At 38.7% G+C, this 17,140-nt stretch overlaps 1 long non-coding RNA gene across 1 annotated transcript in view; it reads right to left on the bottom strand.

The window, feature by feature from the left end:
* LOC145544355 (uncharacterized) overlaps nt 1-17,140 on the bottom strand; it is a 128,789-nt gene that overhangs the window by 97,277 nt on the left and 14,372 nt on the right. The window contains exon 3 of the long non-coding RNA XR_014081355.1: nt 14,491-14,560. This is a non-coding gene — a long non-coding RNA (uncharacterized LOC145544355). The remainder of the gene's footprint in view (nt 1-14,490; nt 14,561-17,140) is intronic.

Below are 17,140 nucleotides of genomic sequence, written 5' to 3' on the forward strand. Positions count from 1 at the left end.
CTGTGGTCTGGTTGTCATCAAGGCCATTTTTCAATTTCTCACCAAAGGACTAGAATAAGGAGATAAGCAGTACCAGAAGGGCAGACACAGTGTTAACAGAGGAAGTAATCACTGACTACCTGTTACTAAGGGAAGAGTCAAAAATTAAAAAGAAAACATGGAACAGTGATAATCGTCATCATCAGCTAAGGCTTTACATGTGCCAAATATTTTTAATTCTCAAAACTAAACAATAAATTAGCTAATATTATCTGCAATTGACAGATGAGAAAACTGAGTGATAGATTAACTTGCCCAGTGTCATTCAGCTAGCGAAAAGCAAAGCCAAGATCAATATATAACACATTTTGTAGATTTATATATCCAAAGGCCAAATATTTACTAAAGTTACTATATACTAACTATTATCTGGATATTGCATGGAATAATAGGATTGTAGCACACTCTAAAATATTCCCTAATCTCTCCCACAAACATTTGCCCCTCTTACCCATCTCCTTTCTCACATTTTCAAAGGATATAATCTAGTCTCTTATTCATGACTGATATATGGCATAAAAAATAACTTTCCTTTAACTTTGACATACCCTCAACTCAGTCCACTATTTGCTTTCACTCTTTTCTCTTTGCTTACATTGTGTTCTTTTTTGAACTCTAATTGCCTCACATATGCCCCGTGCCTAGTCTTGCAACTTGTTTATGTATCTGTGTCTTGCTGCTGCTGCTAAGTCGCTTCAGTCCTGTCCGACTCTGTGCGACCCCACAGATGGCAGCCCACCAGGCTCCGCTGTCCCCGGGATTCTCCAGGCAAGAATACTGGAGTGGGTTGCCATTTCCTTCTCCAGTGCATGAAAGGGAAAAGTGAAAGTGAAGTCGCTCAGTCGTGTCCGACTCTTAGCGACCCCATGGACTGTAGCCCACCAGGCTCCTCCATCCATGGGATTTTCCAGGCAAGAGTACTGGAGTGGGGTGCCATTGCCTTCTCTGTGTCTTAGGAGACACTTTTTATTTATGGATTTGGCTGTTTAGCTTCCTCACTTCCTTTTGACAATTACTCTTACCCAGTGATAAGTTGATAAATGTTTAACAACTGGCTCCCCAGGAAAAAAAAAAATGTGGAGATGATAGATACATAGATAGATAGAGTTATATAAATATACAAATTATAAATTTTGTTCATGTAAGGAATATGTACAGACGCTTTACCCTCTGAGCCACCAGGGAAGCCCCAAGGAATATGTAACATTTTATAAACAATAATAAGCAACAATATAACACTCTAAATTCTGTGTAGTCAATTAATTTTCCCAACAAAAGAATGCTTTTGTTGATTTTTTGGCCAAACTCTTACAACCAAACTACATTTGTAGTTGATGAGTGAATGTAATTATAGCTCAAAGGTTGTTGGATTTTTTGGGGTCTATGACTAAGGCAAGGTGAAACAACAAAGATGTATATCAGAATGTTCTTGTTCATCAATGACATAAACAAGTTCTTTGCTGAATTTGATAATAGTTTTGAAAATACTAGAAGGCAATTTCCTCAGTTTTTTGTGCTCTTCACAATGCAATCCCTACAAACGACATAATTTTAAGGTTTATCTGCATTACTTATATTTCTCCATCACTTTTTTTTTTAAAATAAATTTATTTATTTTAGTTGGAGGCTAATTATTTTACAATATTGTGGTGGTTTTTGCCATACATTGACATGAATCAGCCATGGGTTTACATGTGTTCCCCATCCTGAACCCCCCTCCCACCTCCCTCCCCATCCTATCCCTCCGGGTCATCCCATTGCCCCAGCCCTGAGCATTTGTCTCATGCATTGAACCTGGAATGGTGTTCTGTTTCACATATGATAATATACATGTTTCAATGCTATTCTCTCAGAACGCCCCACCCTCACCTTCTCCCTCAGAGTCCATAAGATTGTTCTATGCATCTGTGTCTCTTATTTTGTCTCGCATATAGGGTTATCGCTACCATCTTTCAAATTCCATATATATGCATTAGTATACCGTATTGGTGTTTTTCTTTCTGTCTTACTTCACTCTGTATAATGGGCTCCAGTTTCATCCATCTCAATAGAACTGATTCAAATGTATTCTTTTCAATGGCTGAGTAATATTCCATTGTGTATATGTACCACAGCTTCCTTATCCATTCTTCTGATGATGGACATCTAGGTTGCTTCCATGTCCTGGCTATTATAAACAGTGTTGCGATGAACATTGGGGTACACGTGTCTCTTTCAATTCTGGTTTCCTCGGTGTGTATGCCCAGCAGTGAGACTGCTGGGTCATATGGCAGTTTTATTCCCAGTTTTTTAAGGAATCCCACACTGTTCTCCATAGTGGCTGTCTCCATCACTTTTGTAATCTAGACAACACAGCAATAAACCAAGCACTACTTTGCAGCGTTTGTGAAGCTCTATGGTGTGAAACAGTCCCACTTTGGCCAGTTTTGAGCTACCAACTTGATGTCACTGAACACAGAGCTGGGAAGAGACCTACAGGCACACCCATATATGATATTCCCACTTCACAGCCATATTAGATGTAAATAACCTCAAGAACATAAATAATAGTAAAATAGTTTAGAAGTCATGAGTATTTATGACCTTTGCTTTTAAATATTATTTATTTAATAAATTTTCTGAAAAATGTACTAATTGGCTCTTGTGAGCAATACAAGCTAGTTCTCACATACAACTGCTTCTTCCCCACTTATCTTAGGTTGGATGGGAGGTATCATCTTCCATAAAGGAGATGAAAGGAAATATGTCTTCTTTCCACATGGAACCAAGGAACAGGCCTGGAAACTAAGCTTGGTCACTATGCACTCCTTCATGGGGTTCTGAATGCTGACTGAGACATTAAAGGAGAGAAGAAATAGTTGGAGACCAATCACCCATCATGGTGGCTGTTGCTAACCAAACAGTTCCTGCTATGGGACTGTGCCTGCTTCCCTTTCTACTGTCCAGAATGCCCTTGGTTACTGCCTTTTTCTACTGTCTCTGTTCTTTTTTTTTATACCTGTTCTCAAGGCTGCGATTCTCCCATGTTCTTCCCCAAAATTACATACATTATGTTTTCATCACTCACAGGCAATAAATCTAACAGTTACTGCATGGGTTTCTTAGGAACAAGGGCTGGATCATCTTCCTGTTTCTAAGTCTCGCACATTACATGGCTCTAGGACCAGGTATTTCTCATGACAGTCCTACCAAACTAATTTATATGCCATCATAAATATATATATATATATCAAAAATAAATATCAGCAAAAAATATCAGTCTTTTTTTCCCTCTACTAGTATGTTTCATTGACTATGCTAAAGCCTTTGACTGTGTGGATCATGACAAATTGTGGGAAGCTCTTAGAGAGATGGAAATTCCAGATCATCTTACGTGTCTCCTGAGAAACCTGCCTGTGGGCCAAGAAGCAACAGTTAGAACCCTATATGGAATAATTGATTGGTTCAAGATCGAGAAAGGAAAATATGACAGGGCTGTCTGCTGTCACCCTGTTTTTTTAACCTATACGCTGAGCACATCATGAGAAATGCTGGGCTGGATGAGTTACCAGCTGGAATCAAGATAGGCGGGAGAAATATCAACATAATGACATAAACCTCTCCAGGACTACAATTTATCAGAAATGAAACATTTCCATGTATTGCTTTATAAATAATACATCTCTATCTTGGCAGACTTTTCTAGTTTTCAGATTTGGAAGAAGCATGCTTTTTTTATGTTTCCACAGGGAGAAGCATGACTGGACAGTAATGCTGAATGCTGATAAAACTTGGGAAATGTTTATGGATTGTGGAAAATATCTCAGATTGTGCAATAAAGATGGTGAATTACATTTAGTGTTTTTCTGTGTTGATTTAATGCCTCATTATTTATTCTAGATCATAAAGTGTTCCCAGAACACTGCTAAAGACTCTCCTTTCCTTTTTCCCTTGGATCCATTACCAACCAATTGTGCAAGCAGATGAGCCGTGGTTACTCTGGAGGGCATGTGCGCATGCTCAGTCACTCAGTCGTGTCTGACTCGTTGCGACCCCATGGACAGTAACCCACCAGGCTCCTCTGTCCATGGGACTTTCTTGGCAAGAATGCTGGAGTGGATTGCCATTCCCTTCTCCAGGGGATCTTCCCAACCCAGGGAATGAATCCTTATCTCTTGCATTGGCAGGCAGAGAGACCTACAAAGGATGGGAATACAAGGGACGCCAATATGGCAAGGCCTGTAAGCTGAGCTGAAATGAATGAAAGAGGCTCTCTAAAGGGAAAAAAATATTTTAATTCCTTCTCCCATAACCCACAGTTAAAATTAAAATAGAGAGATTACCAGATGATATTGATACCATAAGAAGAAATTTTATCTAAAACTGTTAGGATAGGCTGGGACACAGGCACATAACAAATATCTGTAAGCACCTGAGTAACTTGACACCAATGCAGCCATCACCGGGCATGTTTTCTAAAATATCACCCTGAAACTCCTGAGTTGCAATGAATATTTTTGAAGGAAAATAAAATTTTTCTAAGGAAATTTTTAGTCAAGTTTAAGTGTATTGCTTAAAATTGATCTAATCAAATAAAGTGTCTACCATGGAAACATAGTATTATCGAATTCTTTGATAATAGTAGAGATAAAAAGGACTTCCCTGGTGGCTCAGATGGTAAAGCATCTGCCTACAATGTGGGAGGACCCAGGTTCGATCCCTGGGTCGGGAAGATCCTCTGGAGAAGGAAACGGCAACCCACTCCAGTACTCTTGCCTGGAGAATTCCATGGACAGAGGAGCGTGGTAGGCTACAGTCCATGGGGTTGCAAAGAGTCAGACAGGACTGAGCGACTTCACTCACTCACTCACTCAGGGATAAAAACTGACTTCAGTAGAAATGATATGACATGGTAAGCATGTCATAGGTAGATAAACGTATCTGTGTATATAAATAAACAGACCTGACCTGTCTGAAGAGTGCTGACCTGACACGTGCTGAAGAGTCACAAGCCCATTGTCTTTTGTGATCCCCAAAAGGACAGTCATGAAAGGCACGCTAGATCTCCCAAGGGGGACTGCTGAATCTTTTACTCATTCCAGCAGGTTTTAATATTCTACTACTTAATTTGTTGGATATGTTAATAAGAATTGAATGCAAATTGCTCTGGGCTCCATTGGTTAGAGCCGCGTGTGTGATGTGAAATAATTACATCGTTTGAGAACAGTAATAAGATTATTAGCTAGTGATGATGCAGGTGCTGGATCACTTTCATTTGGTCATCAATTTTTAATATCAGCTGAGAGATTTACTTTAAATGGCATATTTAATCAACACAGATAAAGAAGAAATAAGTCATCAACGGAAAAAGAGGTGGCCATTACAGGTTATCTAAATCACTACCTAGGATGATAGATGGAAAGTAACCTCATGCTGGGTTCAATAGTAACCAGCCTTCATGTCTAAGCTTCAAAAACCACTCTGAAATACAAACGGGTTCTTTCTCTCCACAATCTGTGCTGCTTTTTCTAGTCTGCCAGTGAGCAGACTGTTATTTTTTTTTTTTTTCATTTATCTGTTCCTGTTTTCATGCTTTCTTCCTTGCATTCTGAAGATGTGTAAGTTCTGGACCCTACTTTATGTTACAGACAGTCTGTCAAGAAGGTTGAATAGACAGAATGGAAGAGAAACCTTAGAGGCTCACATATAAAGAAATGGATAGATGTTTGTGCATGATGTTCTGAGAAGTAAGAAAAACCTATCTTGAAAAATTCAGATACATACCCAAGACACCTAACGCTAAAAGAGACAAGGGTCTGGATATAGTAAAATTCTAGAATGGTTGATGTTTACTAATAAAGAGGCAATGCAACGCACCGTACAGCTTTAATAGGGTAGTACTTAATTATTACCAAAAAAACCTTTGAACTCTACCTGTTTACCTGAATCAGTACAAAGCAAGAAGACAGAAACTCTAGTAGAATTTCTCTGTAATTGAGCAAATACACTAAATTTGGACAACAGCCTCTGTATATGAGAGCAACTCAGTAATGTAATTACTACTATTACTCTCAGAGAAAGTGGAGATGCTCACAGATTTGGGAGAGCATGTGGTCTGACGGAAACAGGCAGTGAATTTAGACATATGTGATGGCCACTGACATGTAATCTTGGCAAGTTGCTTAATCTCTTTGAGAACTAGTCGTTTTTCCATCAATGAAGTGTGGATAATAATAGCCCTAAATAATACAGCTATTTTCAAAGGGCTAGTCACACGATTCTATGAAGACCTACAAGACCTTTTAGAACTAACACCCAAAAAAGATGTCCTTTTCATTATAGGGGACTGGAATGCAAAAGTAGGAAGTCAAGAAACACCTGGCATAACAGGCAAGTTTGGCCTTGGAGTACAGAATGAAGCAGGGCAAAGGCTAATAGAGTTTTGCCACGAGAACGCACTGGTAATAGCAAACACCCTATTCCAACAACACAAGAGAAGACTCTACACGTGGACATCACCAGATGGTCAACACCGAAATCAGATTGATGATATTCTTTGCAGCCAAAGATGGAGAAGCTCTATACAATCAGCAAAAACAAGACCGGGAGCAGACTGTGGCTCGGATCATGAACTGCTTATTGCCAAATTCAGACTTAAATTGAAGAAAGTAGGGAAAACCACTAGACCATTCAGGTATGACCTAGATCGAATCCCTTATGAGTATACCGTGGAAGTGACAAATAGATTTAAGGGTCTAGACCTGATAGACAGAGTGCCTGATGAACTATGGACAGAGGTTCGTGACGTTGTACAGGAGACAGGGATCAAGAAAATCCCCATGGAAAAGAAATGCAAAAGAGCAAAATGGCTGTCGGAGGAGGCCTTACAGATAGCTTGGAAGAGAAGAGAAGTGAAAAGCAAAGGAGAAAAGGAAAGATATTCCCATCTGAATGCAGAGTTCCAGAGAATAGCAAGGAGAGATAAGAAAGCCTTCCTCAGCGACCAGTGCAAAGAAATAGAGGGAAACAACAGATTGGGAAAGACTAGAGATCTCTTCAAGAAAATTAGAGATACCAAAGGAACATTTCATGCAAAGATGGGCTCGATAAAGGACAGAAATGGTATGGACCTAACAGAAGCAGAAGATATTAAGAAGAGGTGGCAAGAATACACAGAAGAACTGTACAAAAAAGATCTTCATGAACCAGATAATCACAATGGTGTGATCACTCACCTAAAGCCAGACATCCTGGAATGTGAAGTCAAGTGGGCCTTAGAAAGCATCACTACGAACAAAGCTAGTGGAGGTGATGGAATTCCAGTTGAGCTATTTCAAATCCTCAAAGGTGATCCTGTGAAAGTGCTACACTCGATATGCCACCAAAGTTGGAAAACTCAGCAGTGGCCACAGGACTGGAAGAGGTCAGTCTTCGTTCCAATCCCAAAGAAAGGCAATGCCAAAGAATGCTCAAACTACTGCACAATTGCACTCATCTCACATGCTAGTAAAGTAATGCTCAAAATTCTCCAAGCCAGGCTTCAGCAATACGTGAACCGTGAACTTCCAGATGTTCAAGCTGGTTTTAGAAAAGGCAGAGGAACCAGAGATCAAATTGCCAATATCCGCTGGATCATCGAAAAAGCAAGAGAGTTCCAGAAAAACATCTATTTCTGCTTTCTTGACTATGCCAAAGCCTTTGACTGTGTGGATCACAATAAACTGTGGAAAATTCTGAAAGAGATGGGAATACCAGATCATCTGACCTGTCTCTTGAGAAACCTGTATGCAGGTCAGGAAGCAACAGTTAGAACTGGACATGGAACAACAGACTGGTTCCAAATAGGAAAAGGAGTACGTCAAGGCTGTATACTGTCACCCTGCTTATTTAACTTATATGCAGAGTACATCATGAGAAACGCTTGGCTGGAAGAAACACAAGCTGGAATCAAGATTGCCGGGAGAAATATCAATAATCTCAGATATGCGGATGACACCACCCTTATGGCAGAAAGTGAAGAAGAACTAAAGAGCCTCTTGATGAAGGTGAAAGAGGAGAGTGAAAAAGTTGGCTTAAAGCTCAACGTTCAGAAAACTAAGATCATGGCACCTGGTCCCATCACTTCATGGGAGATAGATGGGGAAACAGTGGAAACAGTGTCAGACTTTATTTTTTGGGGCTCCAAAATCACTGCTGATGGTGACTGCAGCCATGAAATTAAAAGACGCTTACTCCTTGGAAGGAAGGTTATGGCCAACCTAGATAGCATATTTAAAAGCAGAGACATTACTTTGCCAACAAAAGTACGTCTAGTCAAGGCTATGGTTTTTCCAGTGGTCATGTATGGATGTGAGAGTCGGACGGTGAAGAAAGCTGAGTGCCAAAGAACTGATGCTTTTGAACTGTGGTGTTGGAGAAGACTCTTGAGAGTCCCTTGGACTGCAAGGAGAGCCAATCAATCCATCCTAAAAGAGATCATTCCTGGGTGTTCATTGGAAGGACTGATGTTGAAGCTGAAACTCCAATACTTTGGCCACCTCATGCGAAGGGTTGACTCATTGGAAAAGACCCTAATGCTGGGAAGGATTGGGGGCAGGAGGAGAAGGGGACGACAGAGGATGAGATGGTTGGATGGCATCACCGACTCGATGGACATGGCTTTGGGTAGACTCCGAGAGTTGGTGATGGACAGAGAGGCCTGGCGTGCTGCAATTCATGGGGTCACAAAGAATCGGACATGACTGAGTGACTAAACTGAACTGAGTCACATGTGGAAATGGTTCCAAGATTTAAAGTAAAAAAATGCACTTAAACACATAACTTAGTGCATAGATACATGAAAAATGTTAGTTTCCATCTTTTTTCCCCTTCTTCATGTACCTATTTCCCTGTTCACAGATACTGTGGCATGAATGAACGAAGGAGACAAATTATTCAATAACCACTTAAGCAAGAATGGTCAAATTGTTGGACTTTCCAATTCTGCTGAGCAGAAGTCCCATAGCAGAGAAGACAGGTATGCTATTTCTCCCTGCCAGGATCTCATTTTCTGTAAGAGGCACACTTTCAACAATTTTGTAAAACTAATATGTTGACATGAAGGATGAGAAAAAGTATGAGAGCAAGACCTTCAAACTGGAGGTAGAAAGCAGTCAAGGGAGCTGCCTGATCAGCATCTTGCCTTTCCCCTCCAATCACATGGGTAGGTGAGGCTGCTGAGGCTCAGCCATGCCCAGGCTCCCTCCCCTTGTCCCCACAAAAATTTTAGAACTAGAACCTCTGTCAAAGTAAACTTATCCAAAACTAATATTAAATTTCTGGCCCCTCTCAAAAAACTAAAACTAGAATTTTCATATGATCCAGCAACCCCATTTCTAGGAATGTATCTAGAGAAAATTAATTTGAAAAAAATACATGCACTTCAGTTGTCACAGCAGCTCTATTTACAACAGCCAGGACATGGAAACAACCTCAACGTCCACTGACAGAAATGGATAAAGAAGATGTAGTGTATATATATATATATATATATACACATACATATACGCACACAATAGGGATGTCACTGAGTCATGAAAAGAATAAAATAATGCCATTTGTAGCAACATGGATGGACCTAGAGATTATCATACAACATGAAGTCAGAAAGAAAAAGACAAATACCATATGATAACACTTATATGTGGAATCTAAAATATGATGCAAATGAACTTATTTACAAAACAGAAACAGACTCACAGAGAGAACAGACTTGTGATTGCCAGGGATGGGAGGAGATATGGATTAGGAGTTTGGAATTCACAGAAATAAACTATTATACATAGAAAGGGTAAACAACAAGGTCCTACTGTTTAGCACAGGGAACTATAGTCAATGTCTTGTGATAAATCATAATGGAAATGAATATGCAAAAGAACATGAAAAGTGAAAGTGTTAGTTGCTCAGTTGTGTCTGATTCTTTGAGACTGCATGGACTGTAGCCAGCCAGGTTTCTCTGTCCATAGAATTTTCCAGGCAAGAATACTGGAGTGGGTAGCCATTCCCTTCTCCAGGGATCTTTACAACCCAGGGATCAAACCAAGGCTTCCTGTACTGCAGGCAGATTCTTTACTGTTTGAGCCACCAGGGAAGAACATATATACGTACAACTGAATCACTTTGCTATAAAGTGGAAATTAACACAACATTATAAATCAACTATACCTCAATAAAATAAATTTTTTTTTAAGTTCTTCCCCTCAATCCTTTTTGTGAAGCTAGAATAACAAGATGGACCTTTATGGCAAAGCATAGGAAAACATACAGGAAAAACATGCACACAAGGGCTAATTTCCTGCTCAAATGCAACCTTTTTAGATGTGACTTAAAATCTTTAAATATTCTATTTAGAACAACAACAGATCTGCCCTGATCATGAGTGATCTTTCTTGTGAATACCCAACATTATCACAAGTCATTCTTGCCATTTGCTTTAACACAAAAAGGAGGGTGGAGCGGAGGACTGATTCAGACAACAGGTCTGAAGCATAATTAAACACACACTGGCAGCCTTGAGCTCTAGCTTAGCAGCAGACTTGGGCAGCCAAGTTTCTATAATATTTGCAGAGAAACAGGTACTCTATGACCACTGGCTTATGCTGTTCTCATAATGATTTCATCGAAGTCCTCCAACCCTCCTGAAGTCTGAATTGGGTAAATCATGAAATCTCTTAAGTTTTAGTTTTTAAATCAGCCTCTTATGAGGAGAAAATAATTTTCAACTGTTACGTATCAGACACTTAATAGTTGCTGGTAACATTTATTTATATAGACCTTGCTACCTATATAAGCTTACCAAATACAAACCCAGAAGCAAACAAATTGACACAGAATGTCAAAATCACAAATGTGCACATACAGAGGACATAAGATCAACTAGTATCAAAGCTGACATAGGAATTTGCCTCCAATTTTGTTGACAGCCAACATGAAGGAGAAGCATTCAATTCAACAAATATTGATTTTGTTAGGATCTGCTATGAGCCAAGCATTGTTCTAGGTGCCAAGAATACAGTAGTTAAAACCGAAAAATGTCTTGGTTGCTCTAGCACAGAGCAGCCAATTATTTAATTCTCTTTGATAACAAGAAATAGCAATTCTTTAACGCAGGTGAAGCCTTCTCTGGCATAGAGCAATAATTTCACTTGGAGTTTCATGTATGCAACACTGCTGGGCTACAAAGACCCTTGTCTCAATGAAATACCTATGAAAGTGCAATATTAAATTTCTTCTTGCATCATTCAATGAAGACTAAAGACAAGACACCAAAGTTCATCTCAGTAAAAACAACCTGGCAGGAAGTTAACATAGCTTAGTGCAAATGTGTAATTTTTAGCTGATTTAACTTAATTGACCTGGCATGCTGTGGTTCATGGGATTGCAAAGAGTCGGACATGGCTGAGCGACTGAACTGAACTGAACTGAACTGAATTCAAGGATAGAACCTGGGTTACTAGATAGAACCTATTCCTCAAATCTGCATCAGAATAATCTTGAAAGCTTCTGAATAATGTAGATTCTTGGACTGCATTCACAAAATCTTAGTGAATCAGAATCTCTGATGCAGGCCTAGTAATCTGTGTTTTGTAAGAGCTGTTTGGGAATTTCTTTTCTACACCAAATTTTGAGAACTTTTAACATTGAGGAAGAATTTTTAAACTGTTTTCATTCTTCAGGGGTTGTGAAATAAGTTTAGGGGGAAAGCAATTTTTTATGAAATAGATTAAAATAAGATGGAAAGAATGAAATAGTAAATATTAAAGTGTATTGTACTTTATTTAAATATTTACCTAAATATTGCAGATAACATAAGAATAGTTTTGTGAAATCTTTATTTTTATAAACATGTAAAGTATAATGGTTATATGTATAGCTTACTCTGGATTTCAATCAAAATACTCTGAAAACAGTAATCTAAAGTATATATTGACTTCAGATCTTTCAAAAACTGTCTGAAAGCATCAGTCTTTTCTGGTCTATTTGAAAATAAAAGGTAAACAGTGTGTATATTATTACACAAGATGCATGTAATACATATTATATATATAATATGTAATATATATGTATCACAAGTTTTTGCTTACACTAGCAATGGAAAACATCAAATATCCTTTGGCTACCATGGTGTCTCTTCATATTTTTTAAAATATGTATTGTTAGGAGAGTTGAGATGTCCCTCTGGATTAAACACTCTTATAAACCATATGCAAATTCATTACCAACAGCAGAAGTCTTCTGACTGTATCCTGCTGAGATGTTAAGAATAAAATAGAAATAAATTTTCCCTAGCCATTTTTATGTTCTTGATTTATTACTATACATGAAACAGTAACTCACCTCAATTTTATTTATGATATTAGAAGATAATACTTATAACATTTCAATCCATTGACTATGATTAATGAACCTGAATTTAATTTTCCATCCAATTCTATATAGTCAACTCTTTGTAAATTGATTCTCCTCCCAAAATTATGATGCATGTCAGATTATAGCTGGTACTATTTCAGACAGAGCAGATGCTTCCCTTAGTTTCAATGTGTATAATATGAACGCCCAAGAATTTTGCAGAAAACGTAACTTTCTAAGATTCACAGAGCAGAAAGTGGCTTTAGTACCTCAGGACTTCAATAACGATATTGTCAGTTCAGAAGCAAAAGTACTAAGACTCTATTTCCCACTTGAATACATTTTCCTTTTTTAAAAAATACATTTTCATGGTAAGCAATTTAGTTAACTATTAAACATTCTTTATTTTGGAGGAACTGTTCTCTAGAGCAAGTGTTTTTAACATAAAATTCATAGAAAAGTTTCAGCATCTTTGTGAACTCTCTAAAATGCCATGAAGAATTCTGTGTATGTATGTTGCTGTATAGATTTCTCTAGGGAATGAATTCACAGTTTTCAGAAGTTCCTAAAGGCATCCATGACAAACAAAAACATCACAAGACAAACTTTTACTGCTTTAAAGCCAATCCTTCTTCTCTCATTCCATAATTTAAACTTTAGATCTTTTGCGTCTGTCTTCAGATAAGATCGAACATAGTTTTTTTCCTAGTGTTTGCACAATTTATTCTTGAGAGCTCTCATTAGGTAACACTCTGACATGCTCTTCTCCAAAAGAAAGACAAACAAAGCTCATTGGAAAGAATAATTCTTTAGAGGAATGGTCTTAAATAAAGTAAAATTGCCAAAGTCTGTTTAGAATTTTTTTTTTCCACTCTGGAGCAGTAGGATAAAGTACCAAACTTGCTGATAAATAAGGTGTAACTTCCATAGTACTGAATGAAGTCACAGTGGAATGTCAAGCCAGGTAAGTCATTCGGAAAGTATTTACCTTTGAGAAGTCAACACTTCCTTCAAATAGTGGAGATAAATATTAACATGACTTCCTAGAAAATGGTATCTCTTTACCACAAATCATACAACAAAGGCACAACAGAAGTCCTTTTTGAAATATCTTTAAAAATCCGCAGACAGAGAAGTATAAGTGTAGTAAAATGTATATGTGTGTGTGTGTGTTCAGTCCCTCGGTCATGTTTGAGTCTTTGCGAACCCATGAACTGTAGCCCACCATGCTCCTCAGTCTATGGAATTATTCAGGCAAGAATACTGGAGTGGGTTGCTGTTTCCTCCTCCACACATAATATGTTGTAAAAGATACGTGGCAAATTTCATAAAATGGCGATATTCCCAAGTAAAACTGCTCTTCCTCCACTAGATTAAGATAAGCTTAGAACATGATATCCTTATGCGGATTTTTATTAAGGAAATCCCAAAATGAAAAAACCAAAGTATCCTTTGTTCAATAGAAGTTTGATCAGACATTTTCAAGGAAATGTCAGACTTTTTTTAACTAACACTGTTTAGATATCAATATACATGTGTATGGCAACAGTTAGGAGTGATATTTTGGTTTGATTGTTCTTAAATAACAGAAATTAATCAATCATTATCACATTATATTCCAAATGCATTCATTGAACAGATCATCATTTGATGTTTATTATGTGCCAGATAACCTAAGTGAGTAATAGTACCTAAGTGCATGTAATGATGAAAAAGAACAGGAATGATTGCTTAACCTAAACATGAACAGAATGGATGGTAAATGAGTAAATCATTTTGTCTTGGACAGGCATGGATAGTGATTAGGGAATCTGGAAAAATACAAGTCAGATATGAAAAAGTGTATTGCTTTAAATAATAACAACATTCTGTATGCTTCTTAAGTGCCAGCTATTCTACTAAGAAACTGAACAGGCTTGCTGCATCTACACTGAGCAGAAATCCTATGAAGTGAGTATTTGTGATAAGACTCTGGATCACAAGGACAGAAACCAACTCACAGAACCCAGTATTTAGAATGCAAAAAGAACCTTCAAACCACTGCTACCAAACCACTGGTTTTAGAAGAAGTGCTCAAGTTCTTACTCTGCCTTCTCTGCTCCTCTTTGCAAGTCTCCCACAATCTTCTTTCTTGGGTTTCCTCTGGTCCTTGTGTCTATATGACAGAAAACAAGATCACTAATAATTCAATTCTCAGATTTTGCATACCAACAAAAGCTATCCTTTCTAAGTTGCAATTTTAATATCCTGGGCAAAGAACCACCATTGAGCAAGGTTTATTCAGATGCCCAACACCAGATCAGCAGGGTTTGGTAAGCCCTGCCTATTATATCAAGGTAACAAGACTTTGACATGTCAATCTTTAAGATTTTACTTTTTTTTCATCCTTCCCCCAATTTGTAAGAGGAGCATGGAAGAATTAGTATTTTTCTACAAGGAAAGTGAAGAGAAAAAAATACATGTACTTTCATTTGTAGATTTGGTTTGGTCATTGGTGGTTGGTTTTGTTTTGTTTTGTTTTTTATGCTTCCTAACTAGTCTCTTAAGACTCAAAAGGAAGTCCCTGAAGGAAGTGGATCAAAGGGTTTATAAAGCAGAGATTAAAAAGCAAAAAAGAGGGAAGGAAATGACTCCAACTCCCACATTTGGAAAATGATGGTTGAGGGTTCCCTGGGCTGAGAGAAAGAGAAAAGGGAATGGTGGGGCCAACCTCAGAAGAGGACCAAACTTCCAGTCCAGAAGGGTCTCAGGGGAGTTAGAGATGAGAGGGAAGCATTAGCATGGAAATGTGTCTAATCATCAGTAAGGGGTCAGCATTAGGAAGCAGAGTGGAAGCCAAGACTACTCTTCTACTTACAGAAAACCCATGTCAGTGACTGTCATCATCCCTGGGCAGAGAATGGCTGCCTTTACCAGCTGCCACCACCACCTCTCTCTATGCTCAAGATTTTGCAGAGTCTCCTGTTCTCACTATCTTTTTCATCCACCCAGGACACTCATAAGTACCCCCAAAGAGAGCACAGGAAACTTCACCCATCATATGACAGCAGTGGTGGGAAAGGGAAAGTTCTAGTACAGTTATTGGGGTATGCTGAAGAGAGGAAAAATTCACCCTTGTTTTACCACCCCGTTGGCTCAGACAGTAAAGAATCCACCTGCAATGCAGGAAACCTGGGTTCGATCCCTGGGTCAGGAAGAGTCCCCTGGAGAAGGGAATGACTACCCACTTCAGTATTCTTACCTGGAGAATTCTATGAACAGAGGAGCCTAGAGGGCTACAGTCCATGGGGTTGCAAAGAGTCAGGTACAACTGAGCGACTAACACTTTTCACCACCCTGGCAATTTCCAGGACAGTCGGGAAGATCCCAGTAGGGAAGATCTGCTGGAGAAGGGATAGGCTACCCACTCCAGTATTCTTGGGCTTCCCTGGTGGTTCAGCTGGTAAAGAATCTGCCTGCAGTGAGGGAGACCTGGGTTGTGAAGATCCCCTGGAGAAGGGAATGCTACCCACTCCAGTATTCTAGCCTGGGCAATTCTATGGGGTCACAAAGAGTCAGACACGATTGAGTGACTTTCACTCACTTCACATGTAAATGTCAGGATAGGAAGGAGAAAGTTTCAGGAAAAGTGCTGACTTAGGTTACAGGGCAGATGAAAAACTAGGAATCTCTTAGAACATAAATATTCTCATTTGACACATGAGGCAACTGATTCTTACAAATACAGGTACTGAACTAAGATCACACGGTTGGGAAATGCTGAGCCACAATACAGACCAAGCCAGTGCGCTCAACCAGATGCAGGAGTGCCTCCACACTCAGATCCCTGCGGCAGCTTCTTTAATAAACAAAAATGAGCAAGAGGCATTTGTGGAAAATTTTTGCAATCACAATTTCAACTCCTGGCACCATAGGAAGCAGCTAGCTATCTGAGCAGGCTTGGTGACAGATGGTTCTAAGATATTGTGTATGGTACTGGGAGAAGGGGTTCAGTTTTTTCATTTGTTTTTTGAAGAAAATATATTTATTGTTATCCATTATTTCTCTAGATCTACTCATCTACATCCTGAATTCAATTGGCATCTGAGGTTATTCATTATGAATTTTGTATATGTATGTTTCCATTTTGATAAAAAATAATATATATAGAGAGAATGGATCACTTGGCCCACTAAAAGGCAAATTTTCAAGAGACCGCAGGGAACCCAAAAGCCACAGAAAATGTGCAACTCTGATGTATACATTTTTTTCAACTTTTAAAATATCTTAAATAAAATTTATGGTAATTGAAAGGAAATCTTCAAATGTGAATTTTTATGCTTCCAAATCATTTTAATAGATCTGTAGCATTCTATTGTTTGAATATGCCAGATATGTACTAAATGGCAAGTTGGAGAAATTGAATTCAAGTTAACTTAAGCAACAAATGGAAATTCTGGCTCATGTAGCTGTAAAAAATTCTGAAAATATGATGATGTTAATCTCTCTTTCTCCATTTTGCATCTCACCCAGTTTCTGCTGACCCTCATTCTGTCCCTTCACATATGCATGAAGAATAAGGCTGTAGGGGGAATTTCCTGGTGGTCCTGTAGTTAGAACTCCAAGCTTCCACTGCAGGGGGGCCTGGGTTCGAACCCTGGTCAGTGAAATGAGATCCCAGAAGGCTCAAAGGGCAGCCAAAGGAAAGAAAACAAGAATAAGGCTATAGAAGGTCTGAGTTGATGACATCAGAGCT

The sequence above is a fragment of the Giraffa tippelskirchi genome, chromosome 1 (genome assembly GCF_054371585.1).
Source record: "Giraffa tippelskirchi isolate mGirTip1 chromosome 1, T2T-mGirTip1v1.2.pri, whole genome shotgun sequence".
Classification (NCBI taxonomy): domain Eukaryota; kingdom Metazoa; phylum Chordata; class Mammalia; order Artiodactyla; family Giraffidae; genus Giraffa; species Giraffa tippelskirchi.